Source organism: Triticum urartu, chromosome 6A (assembly GCF_056163025.1).
Source record: "Triticum urartu cultivar PI428250 chromosome 6A, HENAU_Tu73, whole genome shotgun sequence".
NCBI classification, from domain to species: Eukaryota; Viridiplantae; Streptophyta; class Magnoliopsida; order Poales; family Poaceae; genus Triticum; species Triticum urartu.
Genome location: NC_141878.1, coordinates 81445991 through 81468257, shown reverse-complemented (window position 1 = coordinate 81468257; position 22267 = coordinate 81445991).

The following is a 22267-nucleotide window of genomic DNA, read 5'->3' as shown; positions in this document are numbered from 1 at the left end:
GACTTGCTGAAAAATTATCTCTTAGACCTTTTCCAAGCTTTTCATAGAGGAGAGTTGGATCCAGCAACTTACTCATGGGGGGTCCGTTGGGGTCAAGTTAAATAACTGTGAAAGTGATTTTTTCCTTGCTAGTAAAGGCCTTAGGCAAGGTGACCACATCTCCCCACTTTTGTTTAATTTAGTAATGGACGTTCTTACTAAAATGCTGACCAAAGCTGCTGATCATAGTCTGATTGCAGGGCTCTGTCCTGAGGTCTGCCCTGGTGGCATCATCTGCCTTCAATATGCAAATGATACCATCCTTTTCTTAGACAATGAATCCACACATGCTAGCAATCTGAAAACTGTTCTAACCTGGTTTGAACAAGTCTCAGGCATGAGAATCAACTACTATAAAGTGAACTCATCCCTATCAACATGGATGATCAGGAGTTAGCTGACTTCCTCTCTATTCTAGTCTATAATAAAGGTAACTTCCCATTAAGTACCTAGGTATCCCTCTCCATTATGATAAACTGAGGAGAGAGGATATACAACCCCTTCTGGATAAAATCATTAAAAGGATTGCTGGGTGGAGGGGCAAACTTCTCTCTTACAGAGGTAGATTGATCCTCATACAAGCTTGTTTGGCTAGCATTCTAGTGTATCTACTCTCCTTCTTCAAGTTCCCTAAATGGGCAGTGAACCTCATCAATTCTCAGATGTCTCATTTGTTGTGGAATGATTTTGAGGGAAATAGGAAGCTACACCTTGCTAATTGGACCCTAGTCTCTATGAAAAAAGATTTTGGAGGCCTAGGCATACCTAACCTCCAACAAATTAACATTTGTCTTCTAGGGTCTTGGATTAAAAGATTCTATGAGGAAGACCTGAAACCCTGGAAGCTTCTTATTGCCCATAAATACCTAGGAAATAAACCTAATATTTTTGTCCCTTCCTCCAACCCTAAGACCTCTAGATTCTTGAAAGGATTAAAATCTATTATGCATGCTGTGAAATTTGGCTACAGATGGAACATAGGGGATGGGAGCAGAACCAAGTTCTGGGAAGATACTCGGTTTGGCACATCCCCCCTAGCAGTCCAATTTTGGCCTATTTACTCTGTCCGCAATGAGCTTAACAAAAGTATCAATGAAGTTTGGGATGGTCAATGCCTAAAACTCTCTTTTAGAAGGAACTTTAGTGATAGTCTCATGGAACAGTGGTTCCAGTTGGAAGAAATTGCCAAAAGCATTACCTTTACTCCGAGCCGGATGCCCTGATTTGGCAGCTGGACAATAAGGGGAAGTATTCCTCTAGCTCCCTCTATCATGTTATCAACTTTAGAGGGGTTCAACCCATGTTTATTCCTGCTGTCTGGAAATTGAGAGTTCCCCCTAAAATTCATGTATTTCTCTGGCTTCTCTCCAAAAACAAATTGATGACTAGGGATAACCTTAGGAAGAGACACATCATCAAACCCCTTGATTGTGTTTACTGCTTGGAACAAGAGTCTTGTTCTCACCTATTTTTTGAATGTATAGTTGCTAAACATCTCTGGGCCCACATTGAGGAATATTTCTCTAGTCAGATTGGCTCATCCTTCGAATCTGTCCCCAGATTCTGGATTGCTACCAAAAAGTTCTCAGTTTTAAACATTGTTAGCTCAGCTGTCCTTTGGTGCCTCTAAAAATATAGAAATGCTATGATTTTCAGTAACACCTCCTGGATTTCCATTCCGCAGGTCTTGAGGTTGATCAGGAACATGGTGAGGAACTGGGCGATTCTCTCCTCCGGGTCGGACAAGAACAAGTTGATGAGCTTCGTGAAAACCCTAACAAGATCCCTCCAGAAACCGTTAGCGATCACTTGTGGCTGAATAAGGCTCGACCTGCTCTGGGGCTGGACCCGTGGGCTCGTCTCAAGATCTCTGATGAAGATGATGGGCACCTGGCGCCGAAAAAGAGGGACATCCACCATGCTACGCCTTCCAGCCTGGTGTCTCCGCTTGCTTACTGGTCGCCGCTGGCTGACACGGCCCCTCGGCTGAAGACCATGAAGGCTTCGCTGGACCCTCCTTGTGTCATTTGAGTGCTCTATCTGCTCTGCCTTTGGCACCGCTCGGGTGATTTGTGTTATTCGGAGAACTTGTTCATCCACCCCCCTAGTTTGTAGCTTTTCTACCTTTGCTTTCGAACTGCTCTTTGAGCTGCTGTATCAGAATATGTTGTGGTTTCATTCTCAGCAATGGAACCGGGGAGATGCTCCCTATTTTTCTAAAAAAAAATATTTATATGTTATTATATATTATTTTTATTGTCATCATATATTTAACAGATACTTACATATGTAAGAAAACAATATCCCACATCTTATTAACTTATAAAAATAATTTCTTAACAAATAAAATCCTGGATTGTTTTGGCACGAAAATCCTAGTGATTGTGTACAAAAGCTTGGTAAGATTTAAGGATGAATGTAATAATATCACTTATTATTTAAACATATTTATAACAAAATGCTCAGCCCTTTTATTTTTTGATAACATTGCTGGCCCAACCCAACATTATAATTAGAATCAGCCCAGCAAAATCGTGTATTTTGAGAAAGTGCAAATGGCCTGTATTATTTTAGGAAATAAAATAAACGGGCCGCATGGACGCTACATTATTTGTTCACCCAGACCACCTAATGGTTGTAATTAAAAAAAAGATCAAATTGACTGTAAATTCTACCGCGCAAAAAAAAGACTGTAAATTCTGAAAAAATGGGTTGAATACGTGCCACATTTTTGGAGGCTGAAATGTGGGCCAATAGGTCGAAGCCAATGCAAGTCGTTGTCAATTTAGTCAATAAATGATTCTGACATGTTAGCCGTTGGATTTACATCCAACGACCGGCATCCATCTTCAATCTCTCGTCTTCTTCCTCTAGCGCCGCCGGGACCACCTCCCGCCTCCTGCTGCTAGCAGCTCTGCTTAGCACGCTTCGCTATGAAGCGCTACTCCACCGTTCGCCAGGCCATCCCTCCACCCCTCCACACCTCCTGTTCTTCTCCACCGACTGCGGAACCACACCGCACTAGAACCAGTTAACCCTCGTACACCTCTCTGTCTGTGACTCTACTCTCGCGTCTTCCCATCTCCGGCTCGTTGTTGTCCGAGGCCTCGCCGTCGTCCACCACCTTGGATGCGCTTGGCGTGGCGTGGTCAACATGGTCAACGAACGACACCATCGGAAGTAGACTGTGTGCGGAGAGGCTGACAGCTGGGTCCATGGCCGCACACAAGGAAATGCCTCCTTATTACGCGCAAAATAATGATTCCTGCACCTGACATCTGGGACCCACCGGAAGGGCCTCTGTATTTCGCGAAATAAAGTGCCCCCCGCTGACATGTCAGACCCACCAGCTATCTTCGCACGCAAGGAAGTGCCTTCTTATTACGCACAAAAAAATGAATATTCCCCCTACCAGCTGGAACCCAGCATAGTGGGAGGCTGACTTGTGGGCCTACCAAGTTGACGGGGACGGAGGGCTTTGTCAACTTAGTCAATATGAACGATTCTAGTGTTGGAAATATGCCCTAGAGGAAATAATAAATTAGTTATTATTATATTTCCTTGTTCATGATAATAGTTTATTATCCATGCTAGAATTGTATTCATAGGAAACTCAGATACATGTGTGGATACATAGACAACACCATGTCCCTAGTAAGCCTCTAGTTGACTAGCTCGTTGATCAATAGATGGTTACGGTTTCCTGACCATGGACATTGGATGTCGTTGATAACGGGATCACATCATTAGGAGAATGATGTGATGGACAAGACCCAATCCTAAGCATAGCACAAGATCGTGTAGTTCGTATGCTAAAGCTTTTCTAATGTCAAGTATCATTTTCTTAGACCATGAGATTGTGCAACTCCCGGATACCGTAGGAATACTTTGGGTGTGCCAAACGTCACAACGTAACTGGGTGACTATAAAGGTGCACTACGGGTATCTCCGAAAGTGTCTGTTGGGTTGGCACGAATCGAGACTGGGATTTGTCACTTCGTGTAAACGAAGAGGTATCTTTGGGCCCACTCGGTAGGACATTATCATAATGTGCACAATGTGATCAAGGAGTTGATCACGGGATGATGTGTTACGTAACGAGTAAAGAGACTTGCCGGTAACGAGATTGAACAAGGTATCGGGATACCGACGATTGAATCTCGGGCAAGTATCGTACCGCTAGACAAAGGGAATTGTATACGGGATTGATTAAGTCCTTGACATCGTGGTTCATCCGATGAGATCATCGTGGAACATGTGGGAGCCAACATGGGTATCCAGATCCCGCTGTTGGTTATTGACCGGAGAGTCATCTCGGTCATGTCTGCATGTCTCCCGAACCCGTAGGGTCTACACACTTAAGGTTCGGTGACGCTAGGGTTATAGAGATATTAGTATGCGGTAACCCGAAAGTTGTTCGGAGTCCCGGATGAGATCCCGGACGTCACGAGGAGTTCCGGAATGGTCCGGAGGTAAAGAATTATATATAGGAAGTCCTATTTCTGCCATCGGGACAAGTTTCGGGGTCACCGGTATTGTACCGGGACCACCGGAAGGGTCCCGGGGGTCCACCGGGTGGGGCCACCTGCCCCGGGGGGGCACATGGGCTGTAGGGGGTGCGCCTTGGCCTACATGGGCCAAGGGCACCAGCCCCTAGAGGCCCATGCGCCAAAGGGACAAGAGGAGGGGAGAGTCCTAAAGGGGGAAGGCACCTCCGAGGTGCCTTGGGGAGGATGGACTCCTCCACCCCTTGGCCGCACCCTTCCTTGGAGGAAGGGGCAAGGCTGCGCCCTCCCCCTCTCCCTTGGCCCTATATATAGTGGGGGGAAGGGTGGGCAACCATACCTAAGCCCTGGCGCCTCCCTCTCCCTCCCATGACACATCTCCCTTCTCCCGCAGCGCTTGGCGAAGCCCTGTTGGAATCCCGCTACTACCACCACCACGCCGTCGTGTTGTTGGATCTCCATCAACCTCTCCTCCCCTCTTGCTGGATCAAGAAGGAGGAGACGTCGCTGCTCCGTACGTGTGTTGAACGCGGAGGTGTCGTCCGTTCGACGCTAGGATCATCGGTGATTTGGATCACGACGAGTACGACTCCATCAACCCCGTTCTCTTGAACGCTTCCGCGCGCGATCTACAAGGGTATGTAGATCCACTCCTCCCTCGTTGCTAGATGACTCCATAGATAGATCTTGGTGACACGTAGGAAAATTTTGAATTTATGCTACGTTCCCCAACAGTGGCATCATGAGCTAGGTCTATTGCGTAGTTTCTATGCACGAGTAGAACACAAAGTAGTTGTGGGCGTTGATTTTGTTCAATATGCTTGCCGTTACTAGTCTTATATTGATTCGGCGGCATCGTGGGATGAAGCGGCCCGGACCAACCTTACACGTACGCTTACGTGAGACCGGTTCCACCGACTGACATGCACTAGTTGCATTAGGTGGCTGGCGGGTGTCTGTCTCTCCCACTTTAGTTGGATCGGATTCGATGAAAAGGGTCCTTATGAAGGGTAAATAGCAATTGGCATATCACGTTGTGGTCTTTGCGTAGGTAAGAAAGGTTCTTGCTAGAAACCCATAGCAGCCACGTAAAACATGCAAACAACAATTAGAGGACGTCTAACTTGTTTTTGTAGGGTATGCTATGTGATGTGATATGGCCAAAAGGATGTGATGAATGATATATGTGATGTATGAGATTGATCATGTTCTTGTAATAGGAATCACGACTTGCATGTCGATGAGTATGACAACCGGCAGGAGCCATAGGAGTTGTCTTAATTTATTTATGACCTGCGTGTCAACATAAACGTCATGTAATTACTTTACTTTATTGCTAACCGTTAGCTGTAGTAGTAGAAGTAATAGTTGACGAGACAACTTCATGAAGACATGATGATAGAGATCATGATGATGGAGATCATGGTGTCATGCCGGTGACGATGATGATCATGGAGCCCCGAAGATGGAGATCAAGAGGAGCAAAGTGATGATGGCCATATCATGTCACTCTTTGATTGCATGTGATGTTTATCATGTTTATGCATATTGTTTACTTAGAACGACGGTAGTAAATAAGATGATCCCTCATAATAATTTCAAGAAAGTGTTCCCCCTAACTGTGCACCGTTGCGACAGTTCGTTGTTTCGAAGCACCACGTGATGATCGGGTGTTAGATTCTAACGTTCACATACAACGGGTGTAAGACACATTTACACATGCAAACACTTAGGTTGACTTGACGAGCCTAGCATGTGTACAGACATGGCCTCGGAACACAGAAGACTGAAAGGTCGAGCATGAGTCGTATAGAAGATACGATCAACATGAAGATGTTCACCGACGTTGACTAGTCCGTCTCACGTGATGATCGGACACGGCCTAGTTGACTCGGATCATGTAATCACTTAGATGACTAGAGGGATGTCTATCTGAGTGGGAGTTCATAAGATGAACTTAATTATCCTGAACATAGTCAAAAGGTCTTCGCAAATTATGTCGTAGCTCGCGCTTCAGTTCTACTGTTTAGATATGTTCCTAGAGAAAATTTAGTTGAAAGTTGATAGTAGCAATTATGCGGACTAGGTCCGTAAACTGAGGATTGTCCTCATTGCTTCATAGAAGGCTTATGTCCTTAATGCACCGCTCAGTGTGCTGAACCTCGAACGTCGTCTGTGGATGTTGCCAAAATCTGACATACATGTTTTGATAACTACGTGATAGTTCAGTTGAACGGTTTAGAATTGAGGCACCGAAAACGTTTTTGAAACGTCGCGAAACATATGAGATGTTTCGAGGGCTGAAATTGGGATTTCAGGCTCGTGCCCATGTCAAGAGGTATAAGACCTCCGACGATTTTCTTAGCCTGCAAACTAAGGGAGAAAAGCTCAATTGTTGAACTTGTGCTCAGATTGTCTGAGTACAACAATCGCTTGAATCGAGTGGGAGTTGATCTTCCAGATGAAATAGTGATGGTTCTCCGAAGACATTACCACCAAGCTGCTAGAGCTTCGTGATGAACTATGATATATCAGGGACATATATGATGATCCTTGAGATATTCGCAATGTTTGACACCGCGAAAGTAGAAATCAAGAAGGAGCCTCAATTGTTGATGGTTGGTGAAACCACTAGTTTCAAGAAGGGCAAGGGCAAAAAGGGATGCTTCATGAAACGGCAAATCAGCTGCTGCTCTAGTGAAGAAACCCAAGGTTGAACCCAAACCCGAGACTGAGTGCTTCTGTAATAAGGGGAACAGCCACTGGAGCAGAATTACCCTAGATACTTGGTAGATGAGAAGGCTGGCAAGGTCGATAGAAGTATATTGGATATACATTGTGTTGATGTGTACTTTACTAGTACTCCTAGTAGCACCAGGGTATTAGATACCGGTTCAGTTGCTAAGTGTTAGTAACTCGAAACAAAAGGCTACGGAATAAACGGAGACTAGCTAAAGGTGAGCTGACGATATGTGTTGGAAGTGTTTCCAATGTTGATATGATCAAGCATCGCACGCTCCCTCTACCATCGAGATTGGGGTTAAACCTAAATAATTGTTATTTGGTGTTTGCGTTGAGCATAGACATGATTGGATTACGTCTATCGCAATACGGTTATTCATTTAAGGAGAATAATGGTTACTCTGTTTATTAGAATAATACCTTCAATGGTCTTACACCTAAAATGAATGGTTTATTGAATCTCGATCGTAGTGATACACATGTTCATGCCAAAAGATAGTAATGATAGTACCACCTACTTGTGGCACTGCCACGTAAGTCATATCGGTATAAAACGCATGAAGAAGCTCCATGTTGATGGATCTTTGGGCTCACTCATTTTTGAAAAGTTTGAGACATGCGAACCATGTCCATTGGTGTATATGCATGAAGAAACTCCATGCAAATGGACCGTTTGGACTCACTTGATTTTGAATCACTTGAGACATGCAAATCATACCACATGGGCAAGATGATTGAAAGCCTCGTTTTCAGTAAAATGGAACTAGAAAGCAACTTGTTGGAAGTAATACATTTTGATGTGTGCAGTCCAATGAGTGCTGAGGCATGTAGTGGATATCGTTATGTTCTTACTTCACAGATGATTTGAGTAGATGTTGAGTATATTTACTTGATGAATCACGAGTCTGAATTATTGAAAGGTTCAAGTAATTTCAGGGTGAAGTTGAAAGATCATCGTGACAAGAGGATAAAATATCTATGATATGATCATAGAGATGAATATCTGAATTACGAGTTTGGCACAGAATTAATACATTGTGGAAATTGTTTCACAACTAATACAGCCTGGAACACCATAGTGTGATGGTGTGTCCGAATATCATAACTGCACCCTATTGGATATGATGCATACCATGATGTCTCTTATCGAATTACCACGATAGTTTACGGGTTAGGCATAAAGACAACCACATTCACTTTAAATAGGGCACCACGTAATTCCGATGAGATGACACCGTATGAACTATGGTTTAGAGAAACCTAAGCTGTCATTTCTTAAAAGTTTGGGGCTGCGACGCTTATGTGAAAAAGTTTCTGGCTGATAAGCTCGAACCCAAAGCGGATAAATACATCTTCATAGGACACCCAAAACAGTTGGGTATACCTCCTGTCTCAGATTCGAAAGCGATAAGGGATTGTTTCTAGAATCGGGTCCTTTCTCGAGGAAAAGTTTCTCTCGAAAGAATTGAGTGGGAGGATGGTGGAGACTTGATGAGGTTATTGAACCGTCACTTCAACTAGTGTATAGCAGGGCACAAAGAGTTGTTCTTGTGGCACCTACACCAATTGAAGTGGAAGCTTATGATAGTGATCATGAAACTTCAGATCAAGTCACTCCCAAACCTCGTGGGATGACAAGGATGCGTACTACTTCAGAGTGGTACGTAATCCTGTCTTGGAAGTCATGTTGCTAGACAACAATGAACCTACGAACTATGGAGAAGCGATGGTGGGGCTGGATTCCAAAATGGCTCGAGGCCATATAATCCGAGAGAGGATCCATATATGAAAACAAAGTGTAGACTTTGGAAGAACTACTTGATGGTCGTAAGGCTGTTGGGTACATATGGATTTTAAAAGGAAGACGGACAATGATGGTAAGTATCACCATTAAGAAAGCTCGACTTGTCGTTAAGATGTTTTCCGACAAGTTCAAGGAGTTGACTACGATGAGACTTTCTCATCCGTAGCGATGCTAAGAGTCTATTGGAATTATATTAGCGATTACCGCATTATTTATGAAATCTTGCAGATAGGATGTCAAAACATTGTTTCCTCGACGATTTTTTTGAGGAAAGGTTGTATGTGATACAACTGGAAGGTTTTGTCAATCCTGAAAGATGCTAATAAGTATGCAAAGCTCCAGCTATCCTTCTAAGGACTGGAGTAAGCATCTCGAAGTTGGAATGTACGCTTTGATGAGATGATCAAAGATTTTGGGTGTATACAAAGTTTATGAGAAACTTGTATTTCCAAAGAAGTGAGTGGGAGCACTATAGAATTTCTGATAAGTATATGTTGTTGACATATTATGGATCAGAAATGACGTAGAATTTCTGGAAAGCATATAGGGTTATTTGGAAAGTGTTTTTCAATGGAAAGCCTGGATTAAGCTACTTGAACATTAAGCATCAAGATCTATAAGGATAGATCAAAACGCTTAATAGTACTTTCAAATGAGCACATACCTTGACATGATCTTGAAGGTGTTCAAGATGGATCAGTCAAAGATGGAGTTCTTGCCTGAGTTGTAAGGTATGAAGTTAAGACTTAAAGCTCGACCACGGCAGAATAGAGAGAAAGGACGAAGGTCGTCCCCTATGCTTAAGACGTAGGCTCTACAGTATGCTATGCTATGTACCGCACCTGAAGTGTGCCTTGCCATGAGTCAGTCAAGGGGTACAAGAGTGATCCAAGAATGGATCACAGGACAGCGGTCAAAGTTATCCTTAGTAACTAGTGGACTAAGGAATTTTCTCGATTATGGAGGTGGTAAAAGAGTTCGTCGTAAAGAGTTACGTCGATGCAAGCATAACACCTATCCGGATAGCTTTGAGTAGAGATGCCGGATACGTATAATGGAGCAACAATTTAGAATAGCTCCAAGTAGAACAGTTATTTGGAATAGCTCCAAATAGAACGTGGTAGCTACATCTAGGAGATGACATAGAGATTTGTAAAGCACACACGGATCTGAAAGGTTCAGACCCGTTGACTAAAACCTCTCTCACAAGCAACATGATCAAACCCAGAACTCATTGAGTGTTAATCACATAGTGATGTGAACTAGATTATTGACTAGTAAACTCTTTGGATGTTGGTCACATGGCGATGTGACCTGTGAGTGTTAATCACATGGCGATGTGAACTAGATTATTAACTCAAGTGCAAGTGGGAGACTGTTGGAAATATGCCCTAGAGGCAATAATAAATTAGTTATTATTATATTTCCTTGTTCATGATAATCATTTATTATCCATGCTAGAATTGTATTGATAGGAAACTCAGATACATGTGTGGATACATAGACAACACCATGTCCCTAGTAAGCCTCTAGTTGACTAGCTCGTTGATCAATAGATGGTTACGGTTTCCTGACCATGGACATTGGATGTCATTGATAACGGGATCACATCATTAGGAGAATGATGTGATGGACAAGACCCAATCCTAAGCCTAGCACAAAGATCGTGTAGTTCGTATGCTAAAGCTTTTCTAATGTCAAGTATCATTTCCTTAGACCATGAGATTGTGCAACTCCCGGATACCGTAGGAATACTTTGGGTGTGCCAAACGTCACAACGTAACTGGGTGACTATAAAGGTGCACTACGGGTATCTCCGAAAGTGTCTGTTGGGTTGGCACGAATCGAGACTGGGATTTGTCACTTCATGTAAACGAAGAGGTATCTCTAGGCCCACTCGGTAGGACATCATCATAATGTGCACAATGTGATCAAGGAGTTGATCACGGGATGATGTGTTACGGAACGAGTAAAGAGACTTGCCGGTAACGAGATTGAACAAGGTATCGGGATACCGACGATCGAATCTCGGGCAAGTATCGTACCGCTAGACAAAGGGAATTGTATACGGGATTGATTAAGTCCTTGACATCGTGGTCCATCCGATGAGATCATCGTGGAACATGTGGGAGACAACATGGGTATCCAGATCCCGCTGTTGGTTATTGACCGGAGAGTCATCTCGGTCATGTCTGCATGTCTCCCGAACCCGTAGGGTCTACACACTTAAGGTTCGGTGACGCTAGGGTTATAGAGATATTAGTATGCGGTAACCCGAAAGTTGTTCGGAGTCCCGGATGAGATCCCGGACGTCACGAGGAGTTCCGGAATGGTCCGGAGGTAAAGAATTATATATAGGAAGTGCTATTTCGGCCATCGGGACAAGTTTCGGGGTCACCGGTATTGTACCGGGACCACCGGAAGGGTCCCGGGGGTCCACCGGGTGGGGCCACCTGCCCCGGGGGGCCACATGGGCTGTAGGGGGTGCGCCTTGGCCTACATGGGCCAAGGGAACCAGCCCCTAGAGGCCCATGCGCCAAAGGGACAAGAGGAGGGGAGAGTCCTAAAGGGGGAAGGCACCTCCGAGGTGCCTTGGGGAGGATGGACTCCTCCCCCCTTGGCCGCACCCTTCCTTGGAGGAAGGGGCAAGGCTGCGCCCTCCCCCTCTCCCTTGGCCCTATATATAGTGGGGGGAAGGGTGGGCAACCATACCTAAGCCCTGGCGCCTCCCTCTCCCTCCCATGACACATCTCCCTTCTCCCGCAGCGCTTGGCGAAGCCCTGTGCGGAATCCCGCTACTACCACCACCACGCCATCGTGTTGTTGGATCTCCATCAACCTCCCCTCCCCCCTTGCTGGATCAAGAAGGAGGAGACGTCGCTGCTCCGTACGTGTGTTGAACGCGGAGGTGCCGTCCGTTCGGCGCTAGGATCATCGGTGATTTGGATCACGACGAGTACGACTCCATCAACCCCGTTCTCTTGAACGCTTCCGCGCGCGATCTACAAGGGTATGTAGATCCACTCCTCCCTCGTTGCTAGATGACTCCATAGATAGATCTTGGTGACACGTAGGAAAATTATGAATTTATGCTACGTTCCCCAACATCTAGCTCTTGTTACCGTACGATGTTCATCCAACGGCCGTAGTGCTTCTTCAACCTCTGGTCTTCTTGCTCCAGCCGCCCAAACCAGCGCCGGTCGTGCCGCGTGCTCCTGCCTCTCGTGGCCAGCTGTGATGCCGCAGAGGCCTCACCGCCCACTACTACTCCCACCGCTGGCTAGGCCATCCCTCTACTCACCCACACCCCCTGTTATTCTGCGGCGACAGCAGCCTCACACCACAGCTGAACCAGTGAACCCTCGTACTGCTCTTCGCATGGGCATCCACTGCTGCGTCTTCCCCGGCTCCGAGCCGTCCCCTTCCTAGTCCTCGCCGTCGTCCATCGCCCTGGTGCTCTCGGCGCGGCGTGGTCAACGTGGTCAACGACCGACTTCCATCGGAAGAGTACTGTACATGGAGAGGCTGACAGCTTGGTCCACGGTAGCCGCAAGGAAGTGCCTCCTTATTAAGCGGAAAATAATTATTCCTCCACCTGACAGCGGGGACCCATCGGACGGGCCACCAGTATTTTGGAAAAAAAATCGTTTCCCCCTAACTGCTGGGACCCACCGGACGGGCCATCGTATTTCGCGAAAAAAACGTTCCCCCCATTGTCATCTCGGACCCATCGGAAGTGCCTCCTTATTACGCATAAAAAAATGAATACTCCCAGGCTAGCTGGGACCCACCTTGCTGGGAGGCTGACTTGTGGGCCTACTAAGTTGACGGGGACGAAGGGCTTTGTCAACTTAGTCAATCTGAACGATTCTAGCTCCAGTGACTGTACGATTTCCATCCAACGGCCGTAGTGCTTCTTCAACCTCTGGTCTTCTTGCTCCAGCCGTCCGAAGCAGCGCCGGTCATGCCGCATGCTCCTGCCTCCCGTGGCCGGCTGTGCTGCCGCAGAGGCCTCACCACCCCCTACTATTCCCACCGTTGGCCAGGCCCTGTGGCGACGGCAGCCTCACACCGCAGCCGAACTAGTGAACCCTTGTAGTCCTCTTCGCGCGGGCTTCCACTACCGCGTCGTCCCCTTCCTAGGCCTCGCCGTCGTCCACCGCCGTGGTGCTCTCCACGCGGCGTGGTCAACGTGGTCAAGAAACGACTTCCATCGGAAGAGTACTGTACGTGGAGAGGCTGACAGCTGGGTCCACAGCGACAGCCCAGTTTTTTTGTGATTTGCCAAGTAAGTCGCTTTGTCAGGCCTGTTGGGCTGCAAATCTTCCAAGACGAGGAGAGCTTTCATTCGGCTGGCCGAGAAAATGGCCCATCAGTAATGAGAAATGGGTTGTACATTTTTAAAACACATCAAACCGACAATTAGTTTCAAATATCTTTTTTTTCATTTCAAGATTTTAAATTACATTATTTTTTATGTGTGGAGAATTTGTTGGATTTTATATTGATATACATTTATTTTTAAAATCAGTTTGAATGTGAGTCAAAATTTCGGTATTAAAAACAGTTCAGACCGCACCGGAATATGCAAATTTTCGTATAATTTTTTAACCGTTGCCACAATATGGGCTGTAATGCTAACAAAAAGAATATGTGCTCCAAAAAAAACCTTAAGAATTAGCAAATGGGCTGTAAATTATTAGAAATAATGGCAGATGGGTTGTATGCTGTTTTCCACAGATTTGAGGCTTTCCTAAAAAAAGGTTGACGCACAAGCACTAACTGTTGGATGTCCATCCAACGGCCGTCGTGCTTCTTCAATCTCTGCTCTTCCTGCTCCAGCCGCTCAAACAAGCGCCGGCGGGACTGCCTGCTCCCTCCTCCTCGCGGCCGCCTGGGCTGCCGCGCAGGCCTCACCGCCCGACCGTACTCCCATCGCTGGCCTAGCCATCCCTCTACTCACCCACACCTGTTGTTATTCTCCGGCGACGGCAGACGAACTAGTAAACCCTCGTACAGTTGTACTCCCCTCCGCGTGGGAGACAACTGCCGAGTCTTCGCTGCCTCCGTGTCGTCCCCTTCCTAGGCCTCGCCGTCGTCCACCGCCCTGGTGCTCTCAGCGCGGCGTGCTCAGCATGGTCAAGGAATGACTTCCATCGGACGTGGACTGTACGTGGAGAGGCTGACAGCTGGGTCCACGGTCGCAACAAGGAAGTGCCTCCTTATTACGCGGAAAATAATGATTCCTCCACCTGACAGCTGGGACCCACCGAACGGGCCACTGTATTTCACGAAAAAAACGTTTCCCCTGATTGCTGGGACCCACCAGCTACATCTTCGCACGCAAGGAAGTGCGTCCGGGCAAAAAAAAACGATTAGCCCCCTGACTGCTGGGACCGACCAGCTACATCTTCATAGGCGAGGAGTGCCTGACAGTCGGGACCCACCTGGTCGAAGCGTACGTAGCGTTGTCACTCTGGTCGCGAACATGTACGTACATACTGGTCGATGTAGAGGCACGCATGTGTCGTAGTAGAGGCGCGCACGTAGCATTTACACGTACGTACAGCGGCCAGGGTGCAAGAAAGAAAATACGGCCACGTATGTGTACATACGGGCGGGGTCTCCAACGCCTACTCGCGCATACGTACGGCCAGGGCTCGTGTACATGGATGGGTCGGAACGGAGAAACAACGTCGTCGTCGTGTTCATGGGGAGGCAACGGAATGCGTCGTGTTCATGGGGAGGCAACAGAATGCGTCGTGTTCATGGGGAGGCAACGGAATGCGTCGTGTTCATCGGGAGGGCTTGGACGGAATAGGTAATGGAAACGAGGCCTGGCGTACCGCAGAACGGAGGAAACGGCCTTGTGTTCGACCGGCCACGTTCGAAACGGGATCCTGTTCATCGGGAGGGGTCTGGCGTACCGCAAAACGGAGGAAACGAACCTCCTACGATCGAAACGGGGGTCCTGTTGATCGGGAGGGGTGTGGCGTACCACAAAACGGAGGAAACGGACCTCTACGGTTGAAACGGGGGTCCTGTTGATCGGGAGGGGTGTGGCGTACCGCAAAATGGAGGACACGGACTTATGTTGGAGCGCTATGGTCGAAACGGGGGTCCTGTTCATCGGAAGGGGTGTGGCGTAGCACAAAACGAGACTCCACGGGATACTGTTCATCTCCATCATCGACCTCCTCCAGCCTCCACGGGCTCCTGTTCATCCAGCCTCCACGGGCTCCTGTTCATCCAGCCTCCACGGGCTCCTATTCATCCAGCCTCCACGGGCTCCTGTTCATCCAGCCTCCACTGTGCGCTACTCCACCGTCTACTGTTCAACCACCCCTCCACCGTCTACTGTTCATCCAGCCCTCCACACCACGGGGTCCTATTCAACCACCCCTCCACGGGCACCCCTCCACTGTCTACTATTCATCCAGCCCTCCACACCACGGGGTCCTGTTCATCCACCCCTCCACGGGCACCCCTCCACCATCTACTGTTCATCCAGCCCTCCACCACACCACAGGGTCCTGTTCATCCAGAGGCAACGCCACCGCTCACTATTCATCCAAACCCCCCCGCAACGCTCACTTTTCATCCCACCGATCGGCTTCAGTTAGCAGCAGTAGCGACAGAATCGCTCGATCGGGTTCAGTTAACAGCCATCGATCGATCGCTCGGTTTCAGTAACGCGTAGCCTGCAGTGCAATCGCTCGGGTTCAGTTAGAGCCCAATGCCTCGCTCGGGTTCAGTTAGAGCCAACGCCTCGCACAATCGCGTGTACGTGTACGAGAGAAACGCGCATCGCTCGGCCCACGACCTCCCACCGTAACCGGGAACTCCCCGAAATTTTCCTCCCCCTCGCTTCTGTCACGGTTTTTTCCATCATGGACGGCCCAAAGAATGTCATGCAGCTGCGTCTCCGGCCCGCCTAGGACGAAAAGCCCATTTTCTGTCATGATTTTTTGTCATAGAAGTAGGAGCCCACCACATCTATGATGATACCGGGTTTTGTCACAATTATCATCATAGAAGTGTCATATGTATGACAGAAAAAAAATTCGTTCGGCCCAAACTGTCATGGATGTGTCTTTTTTTTGTAGTGCTCCTTCCTTCCCCTTCTCATGGGAGAAAGGAAAAGGGGGGCGCCACCCTCCCCTGCCTTTCCCAGCTCACCTAATAAGGAAAGGGGGCGCGGCTTGGGGAGGACCCCAAGTAGGATTTGACCTACTCGAGGCGCCTCCTGGAAGCCTCCCCTCTCCCCCACCTATATATATGTGGGAGGGGGCGCCACACGTAACCACCACAATCTCTTAGCTGTGTGCGGCACCCCCCCCCTCCATAGTTTTGTCCCTCGGTCATATTTTCGTAGTGCTTAGGCGAAGCCCTGCGGAGATAGCATCACCACCACCGTCACCACGCCGTCGTGCTGCCAGAACTCATCCACTACTTTGTCGTCTTGCTGGATCAGGAAGGCAAGAACGTCACCGAGTTGAACGTGTGATGAACATGGAGGTGTCGTACGTTCGGTACTCGATCAGTTGGATCACGAAGAAGTTCGACTACATCAACCGCGTTAACAACGCTTCCGCTTACGGTCTACGAGGGTACGTAGACACACTCTGCCCTCTCATTACTATGCATCTCCATTGATAGATCTTGCATGTGCATAGAATTTTTTTGTTTTCCATGCAACATTTCCCAACAAGAAGATACCGTGGGCCTTTAGCAGGCCAAAATGCATGTTGGGCCTCAATTTCTGATAGTCGTCCATGGGCCTTTAGCAGGCTAAAATGTACACCGGGCCATTATTGGCCTAGTTATATGACGGGTCGTTACTAGGCCAAAACATATCTTGGGGTTTGGTTAGCCCATTGATATCATGGGCCTTTAAGAGGCCAAAAGCTTAGTATAGGCATCAACTGGCCGAATTATATGAGAGGCCTTTAACAGGCCCAAAGTTAGGTTGGGTTGAACTGTTGCCACCGTGATCACGGGCCGTTAGTGGGCCGGATGTCGCATCGGACCATATACGGCCCATTGGTAGCACGGGCCATTACCAGGCCGAAAGACACCCAGGCTAAAATGGGCCCATGTCTACATCGGGCCACTAACATGCCGAAAACTCACTAGGCCGCAATTGGGCCCAAAGACTGAGAGAACAATTAACGGGCCAGATCTGGCGGTGGGCCATAAATGGGCAATGTTTAAGCATGCCGTTAGTGGGCCAGCCCACTAGTACCTAAGTAAATCATACAGGCCTTCGAATGGGCTGGCCTTTTTAACCTATATGGGCCTTTGTTGGGTCGTGCCATGTGTCAACGTACCATAGGCACATTTCCTCCATTGGATGGATGACATCTGGCCAATCACGGAGCCGACACGTGTTTCCTCCGGCCAACGAGAATTTTACACGTGGAAAATTGCCATTGGTCGTTGTTGTTAACAGGTTATTGGATCCAAAACCGAACCTGATAGCTTAAGCGTGACCCATTACGGTGGATGCCATGCGTCGGTTACCCTTGACGAAAGCACTTCCATGACGCATCATTTATCGTCATCGAACACTTCTACGAGAGCACAAGTATGACTATCTTGATTCTGTCATAAAATCGTCATGGATGTACATCCGACAAAATACATGACCTATTGTGACAAACACGTATCATAACGGAAGTGTTTTTTTGTAGTGTGTGCTGAAACCCATAAACGATCCAAGGTAACTCGCGGTTCTCGAGGCATGGACAAGCATGCAACCGCGTGCATCACTACGCCCGCTCGGTCAAGATTCACTACCCATTGTTCGTTTGCTTTGGACCATTTTCTGACCCATACAAGTGGACTTGACACAGACCAAGAAGACAAGTGGGCTTCCTTTTCTCTACTCTTATAAAAAACCGAGTTGATGATGATGGTGTGCCTGTCATCCTGCAATGTAAACCGTCTGATCTATATCTAACGGATAGAAAGAAAACTATGGCAATTTTACAAAAAGATACCCGCACCTCTCTCCACATTTTCATATAAGGCCTTCCCTCGTTCATCCTTATCTCCCACAACCTCATTGTTGAGCAATTAAAAAAGGAAGCCTCTGGAATAATCTGGCATGGTGGCCGTTGCGGAGTCGTCCATCCCCATGCCTCTGCTTATTCCGACTACCTACCACCACCATGCCCCACTCCTCCTCACCGTATCTCTCCTCTTTCTCGTCTCCCCCACCCGCTCAGTATGAGCTGTTGGGACACAGATGGCGCCGTTGACATGCTTACGGAGGTCAGTGTCGGAGAGGGTCTGCATCAACAGTGTACGTGCTGAGTTATGTAAACCTGCAGATGTCGTTAGTTTTTACACATGAGATGATGTAGACCGAACCTCGTGGTGAGATCCGATTGGTTGTTGCGGCCTGACCATTCACGACACTCCACCTTCAGCAGTAGTAGCCTCCCGCCCGCGCACGCGATGTACACGAAATAGAGGGTTTGAACCATGCGGCTCAGCACAAGAAAACCATTCTCGATGATGGTACTCATGCGCAAAAACAATTTCTTCAAAGAAATCCCAACACAGAGGTTGTCTAAAGATCCTTCTAAAACTTGATACGGGTGTCTACCCTTGAAAACACATCATGTCTATTTTATAAAATAACCTCCCTTTTACATGAGAAAAACGATTATGCTTTATAGCCAACCCTAGCGTGTCCAATATACTGGCCGCAAGAAAACTCTTTCATATCTATTCCTAACTTACAAAAGGAATCTAGTAAAAATAGAAACTGACTTGATAATTTCCTGAACACAATCTGAACTTGATGATGAGTATCCTCTTGATCTCGTCATGAGGTGGGCCCCAGCCAATAGAAGACAATGATGGCAACTCAAACACGTCAAAAGTCCTCAAGGCATCTTCACGTGTCTTCTCTTTGTGTGGTAGAAAAATAAATAAATCTTTATTTTTTATCTACTGGACCGAACCAGTTAAATCAGAGTCTGCTTGAGTCCTCGAATCATCGTAGGTCTCGCGAACCAACCTGTGGTTGGATGGTTAGAGGGATTGTGGTATCCCCAGCCCACCAGGGTTCACTAGTAGAAAAAGGGTCAAACGTGAAGCACATTAGTGCCGGTTTGAATTAGAGCCGGCACTAATGTGTACATTAGTGCCGGTTCGTGGCGGCGATCAATAGTACCGGTTCGTGGCGAACCTTTAGTACCGGTTCATGCCACGAACCGGTACTAAAGAGGCTGTGTCAGCCTGCGGTCAGGCTATGGCCCCACCATCACCATCTAGTGCCGGTTCGTACCACAAACCGGTACTAATGAGGTTATGGCAAGCTGTTTTTAGTCCCACCTCGCCAAGAGAGAGGCAGTATGAGCGGTTTATAAGCCGTGAGTGCATAGACAATGACGAAGAGTTGCAATGCTCATCTACATGTTGATTAGCTGCAAGCCTTGCGGAATAGCATAGATTGCACTGAGCTATGTTCAGTGCAGTCTACACTATTCCGAAAGGCTTGAAGCAAATTAACCAGCATTGCACCTCTTTTTTATTTTTAATAACTTATTTAAACTCCAGACTTCTTTTGTGTTTAGTATGCAGCATTTAAAGCGACGTCATCAATTTCCAACATGTTCTGACATCATTAGTTGTTTTTCGGTCATTTACCTAATTGTTTAGAGAGCTAAATGACCGTGAAATTGAAAATCACTACAAAATGAATCCTGAAAATGTTGAAACTTGGCATGGTATCATCATATCACCCGCATAGCATGCGCGAAAGAGTAGAGAGGGTCACGGCAAAAACTGGACGCACTTCGTGTACAAACTGGACATACTCTTTCCGAGTATCAGGGTTTCGGACGAGAACTCATCTGTTACATGGCCACTTCAATGTTTTTTAAACTTATTTGAACTCCGGACTTCTTTTGTGTTTAGTATGCAGCATTTAAAGCGACGTCATCAATTTCCAACATGTTCTGACATCATTTGTTGTTTTTCGATCATTTACCTAATTGTTTAGAGAGCTAAATGACCGTGAAATTGAAAATCACTACAAAATGAATCCTGAAAATGTTGAAACTTGGCATGGTATCATCATATCACCCGCATAGCATGCGCGAAAGAGTAGAGAGGGTCACGGCAAAAACTGGACGCACTTCGTGTACAAACTGGACAAACTCTTTCCGAGTATCAGGGTTTCGGAGTACGGAGTGGGTACTAATGTGCATCCCACCAATCAGGACGGATCGTGTGTTTCTTTCTAGCTCTTGCGAGTCGTTGGATCAAGGGTGTGTTTCTTCCTAGCTCATGTGAGTCGTTGGATCGAAACTACCACAATCACTTTGTGAGCCAGACGACCCTATATATAGCCCACCTCTCGCCTTCCCTGCATAAGTCTTTCAGTTCATCGACTACATACATCTACCAGTTCATCGACTGCATACATCTACCAGTTCATCGACTGAATACAAATCATTCGGATTCGCCATCATACGTCCAACCGTGCATTTGATATGCATATATATGCATCACGAGCAACGGTTGGGCTGTATGATGGCGATACCGATTGGTTTGTTCTAGATCCGACATAAAAGGTTTGATACAACTTCTTTTTTGTGACATAAGAGCTATCGATCTCTCCTCCTACCTATTTTAGTTACACAACTACCTATTTGTGCCAAATTTTCACTTTTGCTATTGCTCTTGCATCATAAGCATCCATGTTAACTGGACTTACAAGTAATGCAATTTAACCAAACTATCTTGTGATCCATGTTGATTAGCTTCAAGCCTTGCGGAATAGCATAGATTGCACTGAGCTATGTGCAGTGCAGTCTACACTATTCCGAAAGGCTTGAAGCAAATTAACCAGCATTGCACCTCTTTTTTATTTTTAATAACTTATTTAAACTCCGGACTTCTTTTGTGTTCAGTATGCAGCATTTAATGCGACGCCATCAATTTCCAACATGTTCTGACATCATTTGTTGTTTTTCGGTCATTTACCTAATTGTTCAGTATGCAGCATTCAATTCCAAAAGAAAATAAATAGAAGAAAATAAATAATGCAGAAAAGAAAAAACTATATAAAAAACTACTCAAAAATAAATAGAAGAAAATAAATAATGCAGAAAAGAAAAAACTATATAAAAATTTGTTGGCACGCTGCCTAGTGGGCCTGCCAGACCTAGGGTGTGCAAATGCAGGCCCAGACGGGCCAGCAGGCTCACAGGGCAGCGTGCCCTAATTAATTAGGCCGAGAAGCCTGCTATATAGAGGAGTTCGAAGAGGTAGCCGCGGCTGGATTTATAAACCAGTGCGGCTGCCCTGCGCCGGGCGAGGTGGGACTAAACTTTGGGGTGGCAGCGCAAGGCCTTTAGTACCGGTTGGTGGCTCCAACCGGTAGTAAAGGCCCCCCTTTAGTACCAGTTGGTGGCTCCAACCGGTACTAAAGGCCTTCGTTTCCCGCCGCTTGGCCTGGCGAAAATAGGCCTTTAGTACCGGTTGGAGCCACGAACCGGTACTAAAGGCCCATCCTATATATATAGCACTTACGAAAATTTCAGTTTCATCTCCCCACTTCGTCTCCAACCTCCGCCGCGCCCGCCGCTCGATCCCGTCGTCGCCGCCCGTTGCCCGTACCGTCGTCCGTCATCATCGTCGCTGTCCCCGCCGCCGCCCGTCGTCGTCGTCGTCTCGCGCTGCCGCCCCGAACGCCGCCGCCGTCCGTCGTCATCGCCGCGGCCGTACGTCTCTCTCTCGCTCCCGCACACACATACACACACATATACCACACACACACGCATACACACACTCATACACACATACGTACACACATATACGTATATATACACACACATGCATACACACACACATACACACACACACATTTTTTTTACTTATTTTCTGTTTTTTAGAAAAGTTAATTAGATGATCGAATGTTAGATTAATGTCGAATGTTAGATGAATTAGCTAGCTAGATAGAAAAATTGTCGAACTAGAGATTAGAACTAGTTGAATAATTAATATAACTAGTTTATTTTTAGTAAGAAAATTTAGGTATATGAGATTAGAACTAGTTGAATAATTAATATAACTAGTTTATTTTTAGTAAGAAAATTTAGGTATATGAGATTAGAACTAGTTGAATAATTAATATAACTAGTTTATTTTTAGTAAG